At 38.7% G+C, this 21,301-nt stretch overlaps 1 long non-coding RNA gene and 1 pseudogene across 1 annotated transcript; one reads left to right on the top strand and one right to left on the bottom strand.

Moving 5' to 3' along the window:
* The first annotated feature begins 9,292 nt into the window (after positions 1-9,292).
* On the top strand, positions 9,293-11,809 carry LOC121682095. Its single transcript, XR_006022425.1, has 3 exons — positions 9,293-9,351; positions 11,070-11,313; positions 11,694-11,809. It is a non-coding gene; the product is annotated as an uncharacterized LOC121682095 (long non-coding RNA).
* Positions 10,466-20,461, bottom strand: LOC121682093 (annotated as a pseudogene).
* Between the last annotated feature and the right edge of the window lie 840 nt (positions 20,462-21,301).

Raw genomic sequence — 21,301 nt, 5'->3', positions numbered from 1 at the left:
TTGATAGTGTAACGATAAGAGCATAAGAGACTTTCAGCGGGTGCACGGGAACTTAATTTGATCACGGTAGTTTAAGCTTACACTTGACAAAACATTCTAATATGAAAATGTAGTTGCAATTGTTGTAAGATGGTGCAGCTCCTTTAAGAAAGCACCGTGCAAAAAAGTAGACGTGCTGGAGCGAGTCATATTCAAAATGCAAAAAATAACACCGCAGATAAAACCAATTATCCTCATTCATTGCAACCGCAGCATGCCTGCTTGCCGACGTTTAAACAAAATATATCAAAGCACCTTTTGCGTTTGAATGTAACACGAAAAAATGTTTAAACAGCTGGACAAATGATTTAGCTAATTGATTATAGCCTGTACACCAGCAATTGTTGAACATTTGGAAAAATATCGCTCAGCTGTTGCCACAGTCATAGGCAATGTAGAAACAACATGAGAGCAGTACACACTTCCCCGAATGTGGATGTTACACTGTCATAATCTACCACCAGCCTTTTGGCAAGTTGAAAAATAGATGACTTCTGTGAAATCTCTGCTTTAAAGCAAGACCTAAATGAGAGGAGTTGTGTTGGGAATGTCGGTGCAATGTCCATGCTATAATGGTCTGACAAACGTACTGCCTTTTCAAGCAGTTCATCATCACCTGCGAGTTGAAGGATCATAGGACGTAAAGACTCAAACACATAACAAGTTTCCCGCATGCTTGCACATCTTTGGGAGAGCTGACTGATTATGATGTCCAGAGTTGCATTAAATACCTGCACTTTGAAGTATCTCTCTGCATCGGTTAAGCGTTTATCTTCCGATAGTTCGTCAAAGTGACGCTTCACTCTTCACATTTTCAAATGTACTCTGAACCCCCATTTATTTGCGAGTGTCTGCGCTGTAGCCTTGGCCTGGTCAAAGGCACGCAGGTAGTCAGAAAGGACCGGTATAGAATTTTCCAGCAATTGCATTGCGGGGGTAGCGACGGAGGTCACAAAGTGCGACTGCACTTGCTGCACCTACTAGGCCTAGTTACGCCACTGCGTGGAGCGCTAATGTGTCTACTGTAAATCATTCATGTGTGAAAGTCATTAGGCTGAAAGCGCTAATGTGTCTAAGCTCATTAGTGTACTTTCAATAGGCCTACTGTACAGCCTGAGAGGGGGAACATAACCTATAGCCTAGGCTACTGTAGAGTAGACCTACAGTAGGCTACTGTAGGCTAAACAATCAGTTGTGAAAGTCTGCAACGAAAGTTTCCTAATGGAAGCGCTAACGTGTCTATTGAGCTCATTAGCCTACTTTCAATATGCCTACTGTACAGCCTGAGAGGGGGAACATAGCCTACTGTAGAGTAAACAATCAGTTTAATATAGAATTAAGGACATACAATCCTTAACGTGAAAAAGCTTAACGTAGCTTAATGTCCCAAACAACAAGTCGTTTTATGCGCATTATAAAGAAAGTTTAACGTGTCCCAAAACAGCTGTCAATTAATCACCAAACGTCAAGAGGGTTGAGTCTGAATGACACCGAGTTTTAAACACTGAGTTTTTGAAGTTAAGAAATATTTTCGTAATAAAAATGGTCATTTAACCAATAAAGGCTGAAAAAATGTACAGTAAAACTGTAGGCTATACAGTACATGCAACCCAGCAGAAGACTATTATAGGCTATTGGCAAATCATTGAGCATCATTCACACATTGTATTCTGCACAGTCTCTACACGTGGAGCGCTAATGTTCTAGGCATACTGTAAATCAGGGGTCTCAAACTCAAATGAGCTGGGGGCCAATTCTGCCAACATCATCTGATTGGAGGGCCAGCTATTTCTGAAATGCAATGTTCTTTTTTTCAAATATCACACAAAACTGCAAACAGAAAGTGCAAGTGTTTTTATCTAGTTTTAGACACCTGTGCTAGCAACCTTAGCTTATAAATAAAATAATGATAAAATAAATATTAATACAAATTATAAAATAAATGAAAAACATAAAAACAGGTATGTGTGTGTGTTTCACACCAAGTAAAAATATTTCCTCTCATAACTTTTTTAAATCTGGCAAACTAGGCATCAGGGTTAAGAAAGCCATTGCCAACACCATTGGATTTTTATATCAAAATTTCAAAAGGCCATGGCTTGAAAGTGGTCAGAGATAAAGTCCTACTGTAAATGTAAAAATCTTTGAGTAAAACTAAAGTTTATGAAGGGGGTAAATTTACCCATCTAATTTGTCACTGGATGGCAAGCACCTCAAATTATGCACCTTTCAGTAAATACTGGATGAACATATTTAAGCAGGTTTACTTTCCTTTTTTCATATTACCCACATAACAAATTAACAGGAAAACACCTAAGATGTATACCAACACCTAAGATGTTGTGGTTTAGTAATAGATTACTACAATATAGGCCTATAATAAAGTATTCTGGTCAAACAGTTCCTATCGCGGGTAATCTGCAGTACCCAGAAGTTCGCATCATATTGCGGGTGACTTTGTAGTTCTTTAGAGCCCTATTTCTACTAGCCCTACTGTCTGTACCACATCCATTACGGACACTATTATCACGATTACCACTGCAACCTCCAAGCTATGTTGGGCAGAGGGTCGAAACAAGCATGGTATGCTTAGTGGACACCGTTGTATACACGCACCTCCATTCAGAGACGCACCGTGACTATCACTGTCATAGACGATCGATCATAATCTCCAAAAGGATATTCTTCTTCAGAATTAGAATAGGTGAATAACATAGTATTTGTAGACCACACTAGAACAGTCCTATCTGTGTACAAGTTAATGCGACACCCTAAATCTTTTAATTGTAGTAGAAAACTGAAAGGTGATGGCTTGCATGACACCGTCCCGACATTTTTTGAAAGGTTTAAGGTATGAATTTCCACAAAATTCTTTCAATATACAAAAGTGACAGGAAGGTCCATTGTAAAATTATACCAAAAGGGCAATTTGACCATTTTAGCATCCATACTACAAGAGCACCCAAATTCTCAATAGAAATGACTGTTTATGTAAGCTAACTGCAGTGATGGCTTGAACTGTGTGATGTTAGGCCTACACAGACCTTTGTCCAATGCCCAGTCCTGGGCTCCTGTTCTAGGTTGGTGACCTGTCTAAATAAACACTGTGAATGGTTTCCCGTAGCCCAAATGATTTCTACTGGGTAAACTGACCCTAAACTCTTGCACTCTCAATAAACATGGGCAATTCCATGCAAAGGTCATCCTTACCATGGGGGAAAAAAAAGTTGTGCATACGCAAATAGAACTGTTGTTAAAATCTTCATTTAGGTCTATATTTTATTTATTGTTTGTAACTGATATGATTGAATTTGATGGAGAATTACACTCTTTTTACATCATAAATATGGTGTGCAACCATACAGAAACAAAAATTTTCACATGGTAATATTATACATATTTAAAGAGTAATGTCTATGCTCAGCTTTCCTTTAAGAGCACAACTCCTTACATTTGTAAGGCTTTTGTTTTTAAGTCAGCAAGTTCCATGGCCATGTCACATCCATAACGTTTTATAGGAAAAGTTTATGCTACACATATAGTACAGTGTTGATGCGACAATGTCCATAGAGTCTGTGCAAAACTGATTTATATCAATGTAAAGTGTGATGACCAAATTGTGCCCCTTTCTTACTTTTAAAACCTTTAATGGAGCGTTATGGATGTGACGTTATGGATGTTACATAATGTGAATTTACAAGACTGGAGACTTTGTTATACCTCAAAGCCGATAAAACGTCTGTTCTAGTGGCATGTCAGTTTCAACGCATTTCACCTTAGTGTTTAGGCCTACAATTGACATTTCAAAGATTATTAGGTTGATCAAAACCACAAGAGGCCTTGCCTTACTATTAGCAAAACAAACATAATATTAAAATACCTCCAGTGATTAGCCTAGCCATAGCCTATTTTCAAGTGGCCTAATAACGAAAATCTGAGCGATTATCTTCCTGTACCTGTCATACTGTTGTTGTACAGTAACTGGATTATCGTGTTAGCTGGTGGAGATGGCTGACTTTGCAGCTGGAGTTAACATAGCAACCTCCTTCTGTTGCAGATCTGTTCAGCCTGCTCACGTCTGCTTAACACAGTTTAATTTTAAATGTGACGCGATATGCCAGCATTTGAAGTGTCAGGTCTGTGTCAGGCTAATACCCACAGAGTAATATTAGTAACGGCAGCAATAAACTAGATGTACCGCATATTGGTACAAAATATGACCGCCTCTCAGTCCTGCATATTCTCTTCGCAAAAATAAATCACGCTTGTCAATTTGTCTCCATCTCCTACTCCTGCAACTCATGTGCATGTAAATGAGTATGTGCATATGTGAGTTTGCTTTTGTTTATAAGAGTGTGTGTGTGTGTGTGTGTGTGTGTGTGTGTGTGTGTGTGTGTGCATGTGTGTATGCGTGACTGTGTTTGTGTGTTTATGTGTGTGTGTGCGTGTGTGTGTTTCCATGTGCACATGCGTATGCGTGCCTGTGTGTGTGTTTGTGTACTTGCCTGTCTGTATGTGTTTATGTGTGTGTGTGCTTGCCTGTCTGTATGTGTGCGTCTGTGCGTGCGTGTGTGTGTGTGTGTGTGTGTGTGTGTGTGTGTGTGCGCGTGTGTGTGCATGTGCGTGCATGTGCGTGTGTGTGCATGTACTTTATGTGTGCAAATCACAAATGAGTGTGTATGGGTTAGGTTGACGTGGGCTCTTGAGACTAACATATCATAAATATTTTGTCATCTTGGGTGCAACGGTTCAGGTAGGGCTAGTTATTTAGTGGAGTGGCCACCAAGTTTCATGTTCCCTGGTGTTTCAGTAACCCGGGAATCACTGACCAAAATTGATGACGGTAAAAAAAAATATATATTTTTTTTTATATTTTAAATGACTTGTTGTCCTGATTTTTCCTGTGGATCTTAGTGGGCACTGAGGAAGCAATAATTTCATCGCTAGTTTTTTATGATTACTATTTCAATTGTTTTATATCAAAATTCACTACTTAATTATGTGTTTTATGTAGTTTGTCGAGGACTGGTTCAGACACGTCACATCCATAACGTGAACTGCCCACATACAAAGTATCAAAGAAAGTGTCTTGCAAAAGACAATCCTTACTGATTGGATGTCACATCCACCACAAAACAAAAGGCAAAGTAAAACAAGAAAAGAAAAGGTGAGAAGGAGAAAACATGACCAGTGTCCCAGTGCCTGTGGCAGGAATATCATCTACAGAGGGGAGGTGGGGGGCAGAAAGAAAATATCATTATAGGTAAATATTTTGATATATAATCTAACAACTTCCAAAAAAACTAGATGTACCGCAGAGCGGTACAAAATATGACCGCCGCCCAGTCCAGCATATTTTTTCCACAAAAAGAAATCACGCTGAAAGGCCTATATGATTCTAACTGTCTCACTAAATTGCACTATCCACACTCAATTCTCACTGGTATCTGCTAGACAACAAGTACCAAAACATGATTAGTTCATAGATTTCACATGTAAAATTCATTTTATACAACCCCACCTCCATCTTGCCTGTTCATAATTCTGAGAAATTCTTGATTGTTTGTGTTATGTTTATGTTATGCGTGTGGGGGTGTGTGTGTGTGTGTGTGTGTGTGTGTGTGCGTGCTTGTGTGTGTGCCTGCGTATGTGCCTGTGCATGCAAGCGTACATATGTCAACTGTGTGAGTATGTGTCATACGTATGATTACTGTGAATGTATGTGTGTGTGTGTGTATCTGTTTGTGCACATGTGTGCACATGAAATGGGTTAACATGACCCCTGGAGGCAAACATACGGAAAAAAATGGTCATCCTAGGCCCTACAGTTCTCAAGATATTCACAGAAAACTGTGTCTGCCCTACCCTCCTTTCGGGGGGTCCAGTCCAGCGGGGGGGGGCTACAGATCAAAACGAAAAATGACGGTTCCATGCTATCCATGTGGGGGTACATGCCCACCAAGTTTTGTGTACCCCGGTCTTTCAGTGTCCCGGGAATCCTTGTTGGTGTACGTCACTAAATGTACACATAAATTATTTTATTGTAAGGCCCCCCATGTACGAAAGTACACAAAACTTGGGATGCATTCGGAGGGTGTCATAATGATCCTACACTTTTAATTTCGTGCAGTTTTGACCTTGTCAGCCAGAGATATTGTGATGAAAACACCTAATTTTTTGCTTTTTAATTTTTAACTAGGTGGCGCTATACATGAAATAAGTGGTAATGGGATGGGTTGACATGCCCCCTTAAGACCAACATACATAAAAAAAGTGGACCTCCTAGGCCCTACGGTTCTCGAGATATTCACAGAAAACTGTCTCCGGCCACCTACAGGCCAGTTGGTGTATAGTAACATAAATTAATTTATTGTGTGGCCCCCCATGAACGGAATTCCACGAAACTTGGCGTGCATACAGAGGGTGTCATAATGATCATACACTTCCAATTTCGTGCAGTTTTCACTATGTTAGGTCACAGATACCTTCGATTACAACACCTCATTTTTACTTTTTTGTGTTTAACTAGGTGGCGCTATACATGAAATGAGTGGTTATGGAATGGGTTGACATGGCCCCTTGAGATCAACATACAAAAAAAAAAAGGTCCTCCTAAACCCTACGGTTTTCGAGATATTCACAGAAAACTGTGTCTGCCCTACCCTCCTTTCGGGGGGTCCAGTCCAGCGGGGGGGCTACAGATCAAAACGAAAAACGATGGTTCCATGCGAAAAAGAAAAAAAAAAAGAAAAAATCTGACTAAACCTATATGACCACCGCTTCGCTGCACGGCGGTCATAATAATAATAGTCCATAGTTATAGTTTTTCATTACCGGTAAAAAAAAGTTTTTCATTTTTGAACTTCATGAGGCTGGAATCCCACTTTATACCATCATCAACTGCAAGTATCAGAGCTGTGTATCTCCCATCCTGGACAAAGTCAGATTCTCTGTCCATGGAGCTCCTGACAGTGATCAGTCCAGTCTGACTGTTGATCAGCAGCCAGCCAGCAGGATCACCTTGTACCTGAGTACCATAATACAAACATTTTGTGTGTGTGTGTGTGTTGTGACAGAATGACATTCTGTCATGTCGCCTGTTCACACAAGCTCTTACTTGCTTGACCAATCAGAAGTGGCCAGGTTCAAGTTCGAGAGGTCGCACTTTTAACAAAACAGGACGTAAGCCCTGAATGAATGAAGAGAGTGGAGACAGAGTCAGAGACGCGGGTCATAGAAAGCAGTGGAGTCAGCCTAAAGGAGCGGATTTTTTGTTAATACTAGTTGTTTTGTGAGTTCACAACGTTTCGTTTCACTCGTTTTAACTCTGTATGTTCAGAGACATTTCAGTAGCTTGACACTCAGAATTTGTATTTCGCAGTCAGGGAGACGTCTTCTCAGCTTCACCCGCAGGCCCAAGCGGAAAACCGGTGTTACATGGCAACCCCATGTTAACTGGCTGCGTTGATGATGATGTTTCATGATTGATGACGAGTCTTTGACAGATGTGGCCGCTTGCAGATTTCTCACTTTCTGATAAACTAGAGACGAACACAAATATGCATGACATGTTTAAAAGTCAAAATTGTCTGTAGTACTACATGCACTGGACCATAAATATGCCACCCAAAAAAAAAAAACACCTAAATAGCATAAATTAACTCTTCGTGGGTATCGAACCAGGAATAAATTGAACTGTTTGCTTGATAATCAGGCGCCTACCTGCTTGCGCCACGAACCAGCTGACGGCACTTACAGAAATTGACTTGACTTGTATGATTAAAAGAAGTCAGCTAATGTTATTATCATTGTAACAAGTTAACATAGCTGATCATGTTATCTGGCTACCATGTTATCATGCTACCATTGCCCAAGCCATTTATTAGGCCTTCAAAGTATCATGGTTAAGTTTTACAAACGTTTCACTGAGGTTAGGCTGTAGCCGCCGCTACCTGAAGTGTCTGTAGAGAGGCACATGAACGCCAGCAAATAAATCAAATAAAATTGTGTATCCTTTTGTCCAGCGGCAGCCTATTCTTTTAAGAATTCAGTTAATGAAACACAGGCATTGAAACGCACACTACAATGGGCAGGAGAAGTCTATAACGTCTCCATATTTTACACAAAATTTGCGCACAGGGAGAGTCAAAACGTTAATGTTGCTGATAAACATGGGTAAACATAGGTTTGAGGTTTTTTTGACACTTTATTTATCAACTTGCAAACTGGTATTTCTATGGCGCAACAGGTTAATGCCTACACATTGCTATTTCACGCAGTCGATATGGGTTCAATCCTCCCCCATCACGTTTTTTTATTATTATTATTTATTTATTTTTACACCAGTAATGCTTCCTCAATTTAGGCTACAGATAGACTAGGTGGCCACAGAGAGCCTGACCAGCAGTCAGTGAAATGTTTGAAAACTTAAACATGATACATGCAACTGTAGCAAGACAACACCGTAGGTAGTCATATGCATGATCAGCCGTGTTAACTTGCTACAATCATAATAACATATGTCAGCTGACTTCTTTTAATTGTATAGCATAAGTCCTCTCAAAGTAACTCTGGATCTCATTCATAATGACCATTGGGTCCTTGGTTACCTGTCTAACAAAGGCCCTTCGTCCCGGATTACTCAGTTTGGCTGAGCGGACAACAGGGTATATACAGCAATACTTAAGTTAAATTTACTACTTTTTAATACCTTTTTTATTACCTTCAGATTTTTTTTAAAACCATCACGACACTGAATTGCAAGTGTTAATCAGCGACCTTTCTATTATTTATACAGATTTTGACATATATAACATACAAAAAAGAATAGATTTAGACTCACTGATGTTGACAACATATTACACATTTTTATTTCACTAAGTAAATAAAAATAAAACAAACTACATAAAATGTGCAATGGAGAGAATGGATAGTTCCAGCACACTGGCTGGCATCAGTGACGTCATGCCCATTGAAGTTAAGGGGGCACGTGCCCCCTCGGATATTTCGTCCCTGATAATTTTTTGGATCATAACTTTGTTCCTATTATGCTCCATAATAAGCCAGAGCCTATAACGACTCAAATGTATTCTTCTAGATGTGTAATAAACCGTAGCAAAATAGCTGATGACCAGTCAACAGCCCTTTTCCTAAAATTGGTGTCTGTGTATGTTCCCCTAACAACTCACACGTGCATTGAGCTCGCAATGTTTTGCTTGTGTAGAACTGTTACAGTTAACTTTAGGCTACAGTTTGAACAGTTGAACTGTTACAGTTACAGTTTAAACAGATACAGTCAATGGTGTTGAAGTGGTAAGTAGTCTAGCTAAGCAATAAAAAGTAGTGGAATTATTTGTAGTTGACCATGAAATTTTGACTTGATGATCAAATAGTTAGAACTATGGATTTGATGTTGGCCGCGAATTCAGAGCATTACGTTAACGTTAGCCTACAGTGTCAGTATAACGTAGCATAGGCTACTCTTACAAATACAAATACTACAAATATTTGGCAAAGTATCCTGGTTCAATTGTTTCCAGTTTCATAAACGAGGGTGTTAGATTTGCAGTGACTACAAAATCCAACCTAATACCATTAGGCCTACCAAGGCATTGCGTTGGATGTTTCTCCACTTGTTCTCTTCACGTATCTGGCTGCTAATCCATGTAATGAAAAGGGATAGCCACCCGTTCAAAAGGAGACTTAAAGTTGTTTTACATAGGATCGCTATGACCGTGATGTAGAGGGCAAGAAAGTATAATAGTCTCTCTCGTGCTCATAACTTATTATTATCAGGTTACTTGCTCATGATTTGCAGATAGCAACTTACAAATGAGGTAGCCTATTGCTTGCCATAATGGTCATAAAAAATATATTAGGCCTACTAGTAAAATATTCAATATTTAGGGTTAACCTTACTCAGCACTGAAACGTGTCAAACTTCTTTCAAAGTCCTTCATCACATGAATTAAGATTAAAATAATAATTTTAAAATTAAAATAATAATTTCTGAGCACCACAAAGTCAGACCTCAGCAACTTTTTTAATGTAAGATTGTTCTTGGGTCACATATCAATCAAATCATAACAACTGCAATGATACTGTTTTTAAAATCATGTGTAGTAGGCCTAAGTGTAAATGCGTGTGTCTAAACATGCTTTAATGAGCTGAATTTGAGCTTACAGTTCTTTCACCAACCTATGTGTTTTACATTAACTTACAAAATAGATACTTTAGCTTAGTCCTCAGATAGAGGATGGTTGCTGCTCTGTTAAGGTATTTCTGTCCCTCCCAAACTGCATTGAAATGGTATGTTTAGCAGCCAGAATTTCAAAATCTCCTGGGGGAGAAATCACCGACCCCCCTCTAACAGGACCCCCCCCGAAAAAAATTGCCTGATTGTGCCCCCCCTGAATTTTGCCTTGCCTTGCTACGAGCTACTATTACTTTTCCTTCAGTTACTTCATTACGAAAAGGCAGTTTGAATTAGAAGCAAACATTACGCTCTTGTTAGAACTAACCAAAAGCTATTAATAACATTGACAATGCGTTTATGGTTTGATGATGCAGAAAGACCCTTTGGTAACACAATTCCCATCATTCACTTGGGCAAAGATGGTATTGTTTTTGCAAAGTCCACCACTGTCACAGACTCTCAGTACAATGTTGAAGTCTCTTTGAAGTAGAGATGGTTTGAGCTTGAAAACAACCCCAGTTCCTGGGAAAATAAAGTGCAAATACGGTTATTATGTATAATGGTTATCATGTCAGTGTTTGGAGTTTTCTTTGTTTTATATTTGTAATATATATTGATATTGATTTTATTTAGCTATTGAAGACACAAGACATAAACGTATAACTTGATGATGGAAAATGGATACACAAAACAATGTGACATTCTCTAATGAATTACTAAGAGTCCCATTTACAATGTACTCTCCTGTCTGCCATCTGAACTATGTCATGCTTAAGAACATGTAGGTTTAGTAACTGGTGTGTTTAAACCTGTGGTGTTCATCTCAATTGTCCAGTAGTCCTGATTTGGGTCCATGGGCTCCACACTGAAGGGGTCAGAGAGTCCTGGTCCATCTCCATCCAGAACAGGCAGAACCACAGGCTCAGGGTCCTGGTTGCAGACTGTGATGGACATCTTGATGGTGGGAGGATGGTCGTTTGCGTCATCGAGCTCAATGACCAGTGTCCCAGTGCCTGTGGCAGGAATATCATCATCTACAGTACAGGGGAAAAAAGAAAACAGAAAGGAAATAAATAAATGTATTTCTTCTTTTATATCATTATAGCTATAATAATTAAATTAAGGATTTTTTTCCAATAGATCTAGATCATTTAATTCAGTAGATTTTATTTTCATTTTTGAAATTTCATGAGGCTAGAATCCCACTTCATACCATCATCAACTGCAAGTATCAGAGCTGTGTATTTCCCATCCTGGACAAAGTCAGATTCTCTGTCCATGGAGCTCCTGACAGTGATCAGTCCAGTCTGACTGTCAATCAGCAGCCAGCCAGCAGGATCACTGCCAATCTTGTACCTGAGACATAATACATTAATTTCTCTCTCTCTCTCTCTCTCTCTCTCTCTCTCTCTCTCTCTCTCTCTCTCTCTCTCTCTGTGTGTGTTTTATTGTGTGCAAGTGAGGACATGTTTGTCAGTGCCTGCAGGCAGATCCTCTGGTTTGGAGATGATCCTCTCACCTGGTCGGAAGACAGGGGCCTCATTCTCATCCTTCACTCTCACTGTCACTGACGCTGTGTAAATGCGCAGTGGGGTGGAGAAGGGGTTGTCATTGTCCACAGTCACCAACAGGAGGTGCTCGTGTCGCTTCTCAAAGTCAAGGGGCTGAAGTGAATTGAAGAAACAGAAGTGGAATTATTTCAAATGAAAATTATGGCAATATTGCATTTTTTAATAACCAAGAATCATTTTTAACTGTCTAATCTAATGCAAAAATTATGCATTAAAAATATCAACCAAAAAAGACAGATGTCAGTGAAATTATGATAGTTCATAAACAAACATGAGTGTACCTTTACTGTTCTGATGATAGCACCTTGTTTGTTAGGTTTGGAGCTAACACTGAACATTTGCTGATCGTCTCCAGAAACTATCTTATAGCTCATTGTCCAGGCTGGTGTATTGAGTTTATCCTCATCAGCTGTTAGCATTGTCACCACTGAAGCACCAACCACATTTTCAGAGACACATGCTGTGTACTAAAGAGAATATTCATATTTTACTGCATTTAACATACAGTATGCTATGCTATAGGTAGGAAAGATATCATATGCAACTCACAAATTAACATGCTAAACAGAAACCTTGGTTTGGTTTCAGAAAATGTTTACCTCTGAAAAAAACGTAATATTTCTGGATATGTGTGCCTTTCATCAATTTAGATTCAGTTGTAATGAGTAACATAAAGGGACCTCTTGACTTCCACTTACAGAGTTTTTTTCAAACCGAGGTGCTCCGTCATTGCTGTCTGTTACAGTGATGATGGCCCTGCAAATTGTTCTTAGACCCATGCCTTCTTGGTATGCTGCTTCGATCTTCAATGTATATTTAGCAATTTTCTGAAATGTAAAATATTATTGACTGTCCGAAATATCTCAACAACTATTTAATCATAAGTATGATTGTAAATAACCCACCTCCCTGTCCAGTCCAACAGCATTAACTCTAATTCCTCCAGTGACAGGGTCGATGGAGAACATGTCTTTGCTGGGCAGTGGTGGATCCTGACTCAGTATTTTGTATCTGAGATCAGAATTTGCATTGCCTGGTTCATCTGCATCAGTGGTCGCAACTTTCATGAACTCAAATCCTGAAATGTAACAGCACACATACACATACCAGTTATATAGTTATGTGTCTATAATCCTCAGATATTAAATATTTTTTTACACTTCACTAATGCATATAATATTTGCAGTCTACTTTCAACTGAGGGGGTTCCACTTTGATGTATAGCTTATAAGGCAACATACCTACTTCCAAAGCTTTACTCACTCTTCCCTGAAATGGATCTTGTGTGAAAACTGGCTTATTATCCTTCAAATCAGTAACACGTATTATGATTTCCATGGGGTGCTCTGCTATACTTCCAGCTTCACTGACAGCATGAACACGTAGCTGAAATAGAAAGAATATTAGAAAGCACTGTAGACTCAGACTGCACTTCTAATTACAGTTCATTTCATATTTTGTATCATTTCAGTGGGCATTTTTCATCATACATTTTTTGTGTACATAATATTTACCTGCAAGAAATGTGATCAAGTTTGTCATACAACAGTAACAGCTGCACATGTAGTAGGAAGTATGCTTCCTTTATGATGAAGTTCCCCATTGATAATATCCGTCTTTAGGATAAATATTTCAAGTTTGTATAAACTTAACACATTTTCCGCGTGGTTGAATACAAGCAGTATATGATATTTCAGACTCAGTGTGAAATCTTCAGGAGAGCTTCTGAACAGTTTGTTTCCCCTCTGTAGACCAAAGTCCCAGAAGAAAGGAATACGTTTTGCTTTAACTTTTTCAAAATCAACTATTCGGTTATATTTTCATTAAAGTGTGAAATGCAAATGTAAAGCGCTGCTGTTTTGTTCCGTTTACATTTAATTTTTAACACAAGAGGACCTTGTTCTTGTTTGTTTGCATTGTACTCTTTGGTATCTTGCTTGTTCATATACCACCTATACAGATGAGTCTATATTTCCCCACAAATGGGTATACCTTATTGTTAACCAGTCATCTTAACTAGCCCTCAACACTGGGTCACTGGGCATGTGTCACCAGGGTCATGAATTCCACTACAGACACTAAAACAGTGAAATGGTCTCTTACTCTGTAATGGTTTTGCTGCTCTCTATCCAGTGGCTGTGTTACATACAGCAATCCAGTCTCTCTATCAACGGTGAAGAGGTTTACTGGAGGCTCGTCAGCACCAGGTCCAGTGATGCTGTAAATTACCTTCACCTCCTTATTGTGTGAGGTTTCAATCTGAAAATTTTATGACACAAAGAATTGAAAACTAATATGTTATTGCCTCTTGACTCTGCTGTGAAATGGTCGTCAGATAATTAAAAAAAAGTCAAACATTTTAGACACATGCCTGAGCAACCCTTTGGGGGAAAGGACCTCTTTGGTTCTCTGGAATACTTATAGGAGGAACAATCCAATCTCTTTTCTTCCTCTTCAGAATGCATGAGGTCTTTGAAAAGAGAGGGTCAAAATTGTTGGTAGGAGATTCAGATTTAGAAATATGTTGATGTTGTTCCTTAACTTACCTTACAATTCCCACCGAAATCTGGTCAGTCACATAAGATTTTGGAAAAAGGTTAAAAAATAACATTACTTTCTTTCTTTCTACTTTAAGTCAACAGTGAAATAACAGTAAAATAATATCAGTATATAACATGAGTAATATATCACCACTAACCACATTCAGACTCAAATAGTTCTTGCTAATGCAGCATCAAAAGTACCTTCCACATTAAGAAGTGCTTCATCTTGTACCAGAGCAGGCCCCGAGTCCTGTCCAGGCTGTGATGATGGGATATCAGCATGGATTCCTGGAGCCACTCCCTGCAACCCCTGTTCATATTAGAGATCTATGAGATCTTAAACTGGGGGGTTGCGAAATTAAATTGTCGGAATTGAAAAAAAAAAAACATTTATATGTTTTCAGAATACTAGGTATAAAAACTGGTGTTATATTCAGTTGTCTGACATAGGCCTATCATTTAAGCTTTCTTACCCCACAGAAGCACCAGTTACATTTGGATGAGTATAATTTATCAATTGGAAAGTTATAATCACATTGTCAAAGGCTGCCATAGACATACTGTAACCACCTTTGGTATCAACACAGTCTATCTATAAATCAAGTCAAGTCAAGTCACATTTATATAGCACACTTAAATGACCAAGGTGCTCACAGAAATAAATATAGTAATAAAAACAAAAACATAAGTGACAAAAAATAAATAATAATACAAAGAAATTATAGAAATGATAATAATAAACTGATTATGATTGTAGATAAATGAAGATACAGTTACTAAAACTATTACTAGGTCTGGAGCAAAATGTACAGAGAAGTTAAAAGTGGAATATTGCATAATGCTGAAAAGAAATAGAAATAAGATAAGATAAATAAGCAAAGGGGAGAATTAATGGACATTAAAGGCCAAAGAAAATACACAGGTCTTTAAATTTGATTTAAAGCTACTGATAGTGGGACAGGACTTAATTTCTGTAGGGAGATTATTCCAGTCGAGGGGCTGCAACAGAAAAAGAGACCTATCACCTTTCGTTTTTAGGATTGCATTCGGGACTGAAAGAAGATGTTGCGAGGAAGACCTTAGTGGCCTATAGGACAGTAGGGCCGTAAAAGGTCACAGATATACTGCCATCCCATTGTAGAATTCTGGGGTATTCTTACTGTATTCTGATGTGTTCATATGTTACTTCTGTGTGTAGTATACAACAGGGAGAGGTCCATATTATTGTACATAACTGTGCCTTAGGCCTGTGTACCAGCAGGAAGGTCATACAGGCAGATGTTTAGGAACATCCAGGGAACATCAGTGATAACATGGGCCGAGGGAGACAGCATGTCTGCCTATTCGGGCTAGTATCTCCATCTGGCCAGGGCCGGGTTTTGTACACTGGTTGGCACCTGCCATGTTGGCATGATTGACGTTTGTATGTTTTAGTATAACAGGCTTTGTCTTAGGTTTTGACACGGAGACGGATCGAGGAAGCGACCCGAGGAGCATCTTCTGTCGGAAGGCTCAGCAGCCGCTTCTAATAACAACCACAACTGTTAGACTCTGCACAGTTTTACTGTTTGAGACTTAGCCTGTGTTCTGTTATTCATTGTTGTCCCATCTACAATAAATCATCATCTAATCACCGATCCAGATCCCACCGTCAAGCTTTATTGACCATCTTCAATACAGACATTAGAACTAAAACACAACGCAACAACCAAAGAATCCAACACCATTTAGGGCTTTGAAAACAAAAAGCAAAACTTTAAAATGACTTCTGTATTTGCAGGTAACCAGTGGAGTTGGGCCAGCACATGACTTGTGCATATATGTTTCTTAGTTCCAGTAAGAAGCCTAGCTGCTGCATTTGGACTAATTTACAGTAAGTCTAGCAAGGGTTGATTGGTTTAGACCTAAAAACACAATTATAGTCCAGCCTAGATGTAACAAATGTATGGATTATAGTTTCTAAGTCACTATATGAGAGCCAGGGCTTTAATTTAGCTATTGTTCTTAGTTGAAAAAAGCTTCCCTTAACCACACTACCGACTTGCTTATTGCATTTCAAAGAGTAATCTAGATAAACACCTAGATTTCTGACATCACTGTGTCAATTTACAGCCAGTGGTCCAAGTGTATTTCTTAGCTTAGCAACAGAGCTCAACGGACCAAAAATAATTATCTCTGTTTTTTTTTTTTCATTTAATTGTAAGACATTTGTAGCCATCAAACTCTTTATATCATTAAGGCAGATAAACAGGCTTTCCAAAGTGCAGGAACTTTCGGTTGTTAATGGCAGGTAAAACTGAGAGTCATCTGCATAGCAGTGATATTGAATGTTGTGTTTGTTAAAGATGGAACCAAGAGGGAGCATATATAGGGAATAGCAAAGGGCCTAAAATGGATCCCTGAGGGATACCACATTTGATAGGAGCCGTGGACGAAGAGCAATTGCCTAATCTGAATGTTCTATCATTCAGATGATGTGAACCATTTCAACACCACCCCTTGCAGACCAATTTCAACCTCCAGATGTTTTAAAAGGATGCTATCGTCAATGGAATAGATGACTATTTTTGCCTCTGCCACCAATACCTCGTAACATTTTCAAAAGTGAAACTACATTTTGTGTGGTTCAAGAGAAGGTCATGAGACGTTGCCAATGTTTTTTTGTTTGTTTGCTTGTTTGATGGTTTCTCTGTTTTTGGAGGAGGTGGGAGGGGGAGGGGGTCACCAAACTGCAGTACGATATGTCAGGTATCTACAGAGCAAGTATATATTTCCTTCAAGATCGAAGTACTGACAGCACAAAGTGCATGCATATCCAAGAGATTGTTAAAATGTGACATGTTCCTCGAGCAATAATTTTAAAACATTTGGAACAATTGGATGCATTTTTCACTGATTGCATTATCACAAGTGGAACAAAATCCAGAGCACTTGCATGGGCGGAGCTATGTGGTGGCCAGGGGGGGCCACGGCCACCACAGGTCAAAGCTTGGCCACCTTGCTGGCCCCCCCAGCTCCGTTCAGTGAAAAGTAAAAAAAATAAATAAATAAAAAGTAAAATTGCTGCCGTTATTGACGGCACTTTGCCAACACTTTGCAAAGCAGGGACTGAACCAATTAATGCACTCTATACGACCATTGGCCCAGTCAGGAAGTGTAGCCTACGGTTGTGATCAAGTAGGCCTAGTGCAGCAGCAGCGGGACAATTCAAGTCATCTGTTAAAAACACTTGACAGTAGACTACTACTTAACCTCAGTAACAACAGGTGAGTTGATGATAAGTTGGAACATTAATGCTAATAAGATGTTAGAATGTGTCATGAATCATAGCCAAGTGAGCTGCGTAGTTGGGCTGTCCTGGTTAGGTAGGCTCTGACATTGATGTGTGGGGCTGATCAGAAATAATCGGAAGCCCGCGGTAACGCTGTTACAAAAACATTTCGATAAAATTCGGGTGAAATGCAAGCATATTAGGCACATATCTCCGGATGGCTCCAATAAAAGTAGGCTAATAGGGCCTAGCCTAGGCTACTTTATAAAAAAACATAATTTGCTGACTGCGTGTGGTTCTTGCCATAGCTGGTCAGGCAGAGGCAGGCTGCTTTGCCCGAGTTCTTTGTTACATTGCTCCAGAACTGTTCATGGCTGCGAGATGAAACAAGTGGGGCTTTCCAACGAGACTAAACACTTGCCTGTGCGATCAAGTATGAATATGAAAAAAAATCATGAAATTAAATCAAATTGATTCATATTTACAGTTCACCTGCGCACCCATTACTCTCGTTTGAATTACTTGTGAACCCGTGATCGCATAGATATGGCAAGTGTTAATATGAATTGGTGGCAGATCTGGGTAGCCTAGACTGTTCTAAAAACATAGTGCATGTGTAAATGGCACTTACAATGACCAGGATAAAGGCTTATAACTAAAGGTAGTGAGAATGGCCAAAAATAGACTAGGGCTCATAGGGCTAAATAAAAAAAAAAGGCATTTATTTCCGTAAGGCACACACCACATATTTTTCACATTTGCTCAGCCCCAGAGAATCCCTCCACCATGGCAATGATATTGCCAGATTCAGGACAGTCTGCCCTACAGTACACACACATGTGCCAACTGACAGCTTGCAGTGGTGAGATACATGTCGAAATATAAGAATTTTTATAATACACTTTTTGTATTTTTATTATTTAAAAATCTGATCAGATCTTTCAGCAGATCTGGGTAGCCTAGACTACAGGTTGTGAAAAAGCCCTTAAAACAGTCGGGTTCTAAGGGTTAATTTCTTAATTCAGAGCCATGTTACTTACAGACAAGTACTTGGAGTGGATATCAGAAATAAATATAGTTTGGCCATCAGTATAAGATTAAATATCTGCATACAATATTTTTAGTATTTATTATTGTTCTTTAACATCATTTGAATAAGACTGATTAAGTAAGGTGCATTATCATAATGTACTTTTTTATAGCATTGGCGTATTTATGGAAAATGTGTTGGAGTGGCCAACAAACTGACCTGTGTATCAGTGTTGGCTTTACACAATTTATTGCCATTATTAAAAAAAGCTATCCTAATCTTCAAAACTTTTTGAGTAGTTTTCAAATAGTAGTTTTGATTCCCAAGTGCCACCCCAATAAAAAAGTCTGGACCCAGCTGGCCCCCTCTATAAAATAATCCTGGCTACGCCCCTAAACACCAGGCTTGTGCAAAATTCCAGAATTGAATTTTGAACTGGCTCTTAAATTCCAATTCAATTCTTGAATTTCACTTGCATTTCAATTGAGGTAGCAAACAGGAAGCAGAATTGCAATTCGAATTTTGCACAACCCTGCTGAGGACTTGTGTTGTCTTTTAAGTCCACCATGACTGTAGATTTAACTGTGCTTTTCATGAAGGGGAACAGAAAGTTGACTTCATGAGAATGTCGTAGAGAAACAGCTTCAATCATCAGTGTGGTTCAACCCCATGTGATGCAGTTCACATCTCTTACGTGACTTGAGCTTCACTTTTAAAGATGTAATAAAATCCTTAGTACATAGTCTGATCTTCACAACCATGTCCCTAATTCAAGTGAAATGTGTTAGAAAACAACCAATCTCACTCATGTGCAGCTGAGGGGCCTGGTCATATTGCTTGTATTAGTGAATAGCAAAAGAATATAAAGTACATAGAAAGACTTCTATAGAATAGCCTGGGTAAAATTGAGCTGTGCTAAACTGTATGACTATAGAATTCAACATGTATTCTCTCAGTTTAGTTTCATTCTGTTCTGTTAACCACTAAAATGTGGGGAGAAATGGCACAGATACATCAGTAATGGTCATTGTTCCACAGTTTGATTAAGGCTGTTCTTCATCTTTCATTGCCCTTCCTAAATGCATTTACTGAATGTTATACCGGTAACTTGATTGGCGTATTTCTTTTCAGTAATTGTGACTTGCCTCTTCTCTCTTTCAGTTACGATTTCAAATGAGCTAAAATACCAAAACACGCAAACTTAAGAATGAAGATAACGTATCAACTGATAAAGCTTGGCTATTTCCTTTAGTTCATCTAATCAACTAAAGATGTAATGTATGCAAGATGTGCAAATGAGATCCTTTGATACATGAATAAGTCATGTTATTTAATTTTATATTTCAGGTATCAATAAAAGTGCAGTTGTGCTGTTTAGATATACTACGTATATATATATATATATATATATATATATATATATATATATATATATACGTAAAATGCATTAAAACGGTGGATATTGCATTTTGGAAAAGAGCTCTTCATATGTAAAAAAAAGCTTTTTTTTTTTTAAACGTGAATTTATAACGGCAATATTTCAACATTCATCAGTTACTTTCCCATCATTCATCACATCACAAATGCATTCTGTTAATTGTACATATTAGTACAGGTGAAGTTAGATATCAAATTCAAAGTTTACAAAGTTAATCAATTGTTACAGTATGGAATAAAGCTCACCAAAGACAGGATCACATAAAACAGCATTGTGTCCGGCTGGTCGCTCTCTGTGTACTGAAAGTGCTTAATGTCATAACTGAAACTTAACTTTGTTCATTAAGCATGAAATTCTGTGAGTATGACACTTGGTCTAGACCTCAATCACTACAGTGCAAAAAAAAAAAAAACATTTGACAAATCATTCTATGTGCTGCCTCCAGGCAACATACTAATTTGTCCTGTTCACACAAAATGAGACAGCAGGGATGGTAACTTCAATACTATCTAATGCAACTGCAAATAAGAGGTCCTATACTCAAGTCATGTGGTTCCTCTTTCAGGGGCTGTGCAGGTGTCTTGCGACGTCATATTTTGCAAAATTGCTTTTCATTTTCTTCCAGTATCATCAAGAAAAAATATGAGGAAAAATAAAAACAAAAACTGCATGTTGCCATGAGATGCTGACATTGTACCGTAACAGACTTACATGGCCATACCATATACTAAGAAGGTTGCAGGTTTTGTAGAAGGACCACTAGGTCAGGTTGACTCCTATATGAGGGCCCCCAGAGAAAGGTTACGCACTGGTGAGCCCCCCTGTGATGTAGATAGTAGTATAGCAGATATAGTATGCATGACCTATCACTAAACTATCTCAGAAAGAAATATGTCAAGGTGTAAACCAAGACATGAGGCCTAATGTTGAGAACATCACATCAGTCCAAGAGCCCAAGCTAAAAGAAGACAACAGCATTGTCTGTGAAATCAAGGCTAACAAAGCTTCTGAGCTTGACGAGTTTTATCTCTTTGCTGATGTGACCTCGCATGCCAAGTCCAATGTCTATCCCTAAGGATGTTGTGGTTGTGATCTCTGATCTCATTGATGCCATTGAGAGCAATGAAAAAGACGCAGAAAGAAAGCTATAGACCCTGAAACCCCAGGTCGATGTCAAATGCTCCTATGGCATAGTGGTAAGAATTTACATTTTT

This window comes from Alosa sapidissima, chromosome 14 (genome assembly GCF_018492685.1).
Source record: "Alosa sapidissima isolate fAloSap1 chromosome 14, fAloSap1.pri, whole genome shotgun sequence".
In the NCBI taxonomy this organism is placed as follows: domain Eukaryota; kingdom Metazoa; phylum Chordata; class Actinopteri; order Clupeiformes; family Clupeidae; genus Alosa; species Alosa sapidissima.
Note: the sequence above shows the minus strand (reverse complement) of the source record. Positions and strands in the feature narration are given on the sequence as shown.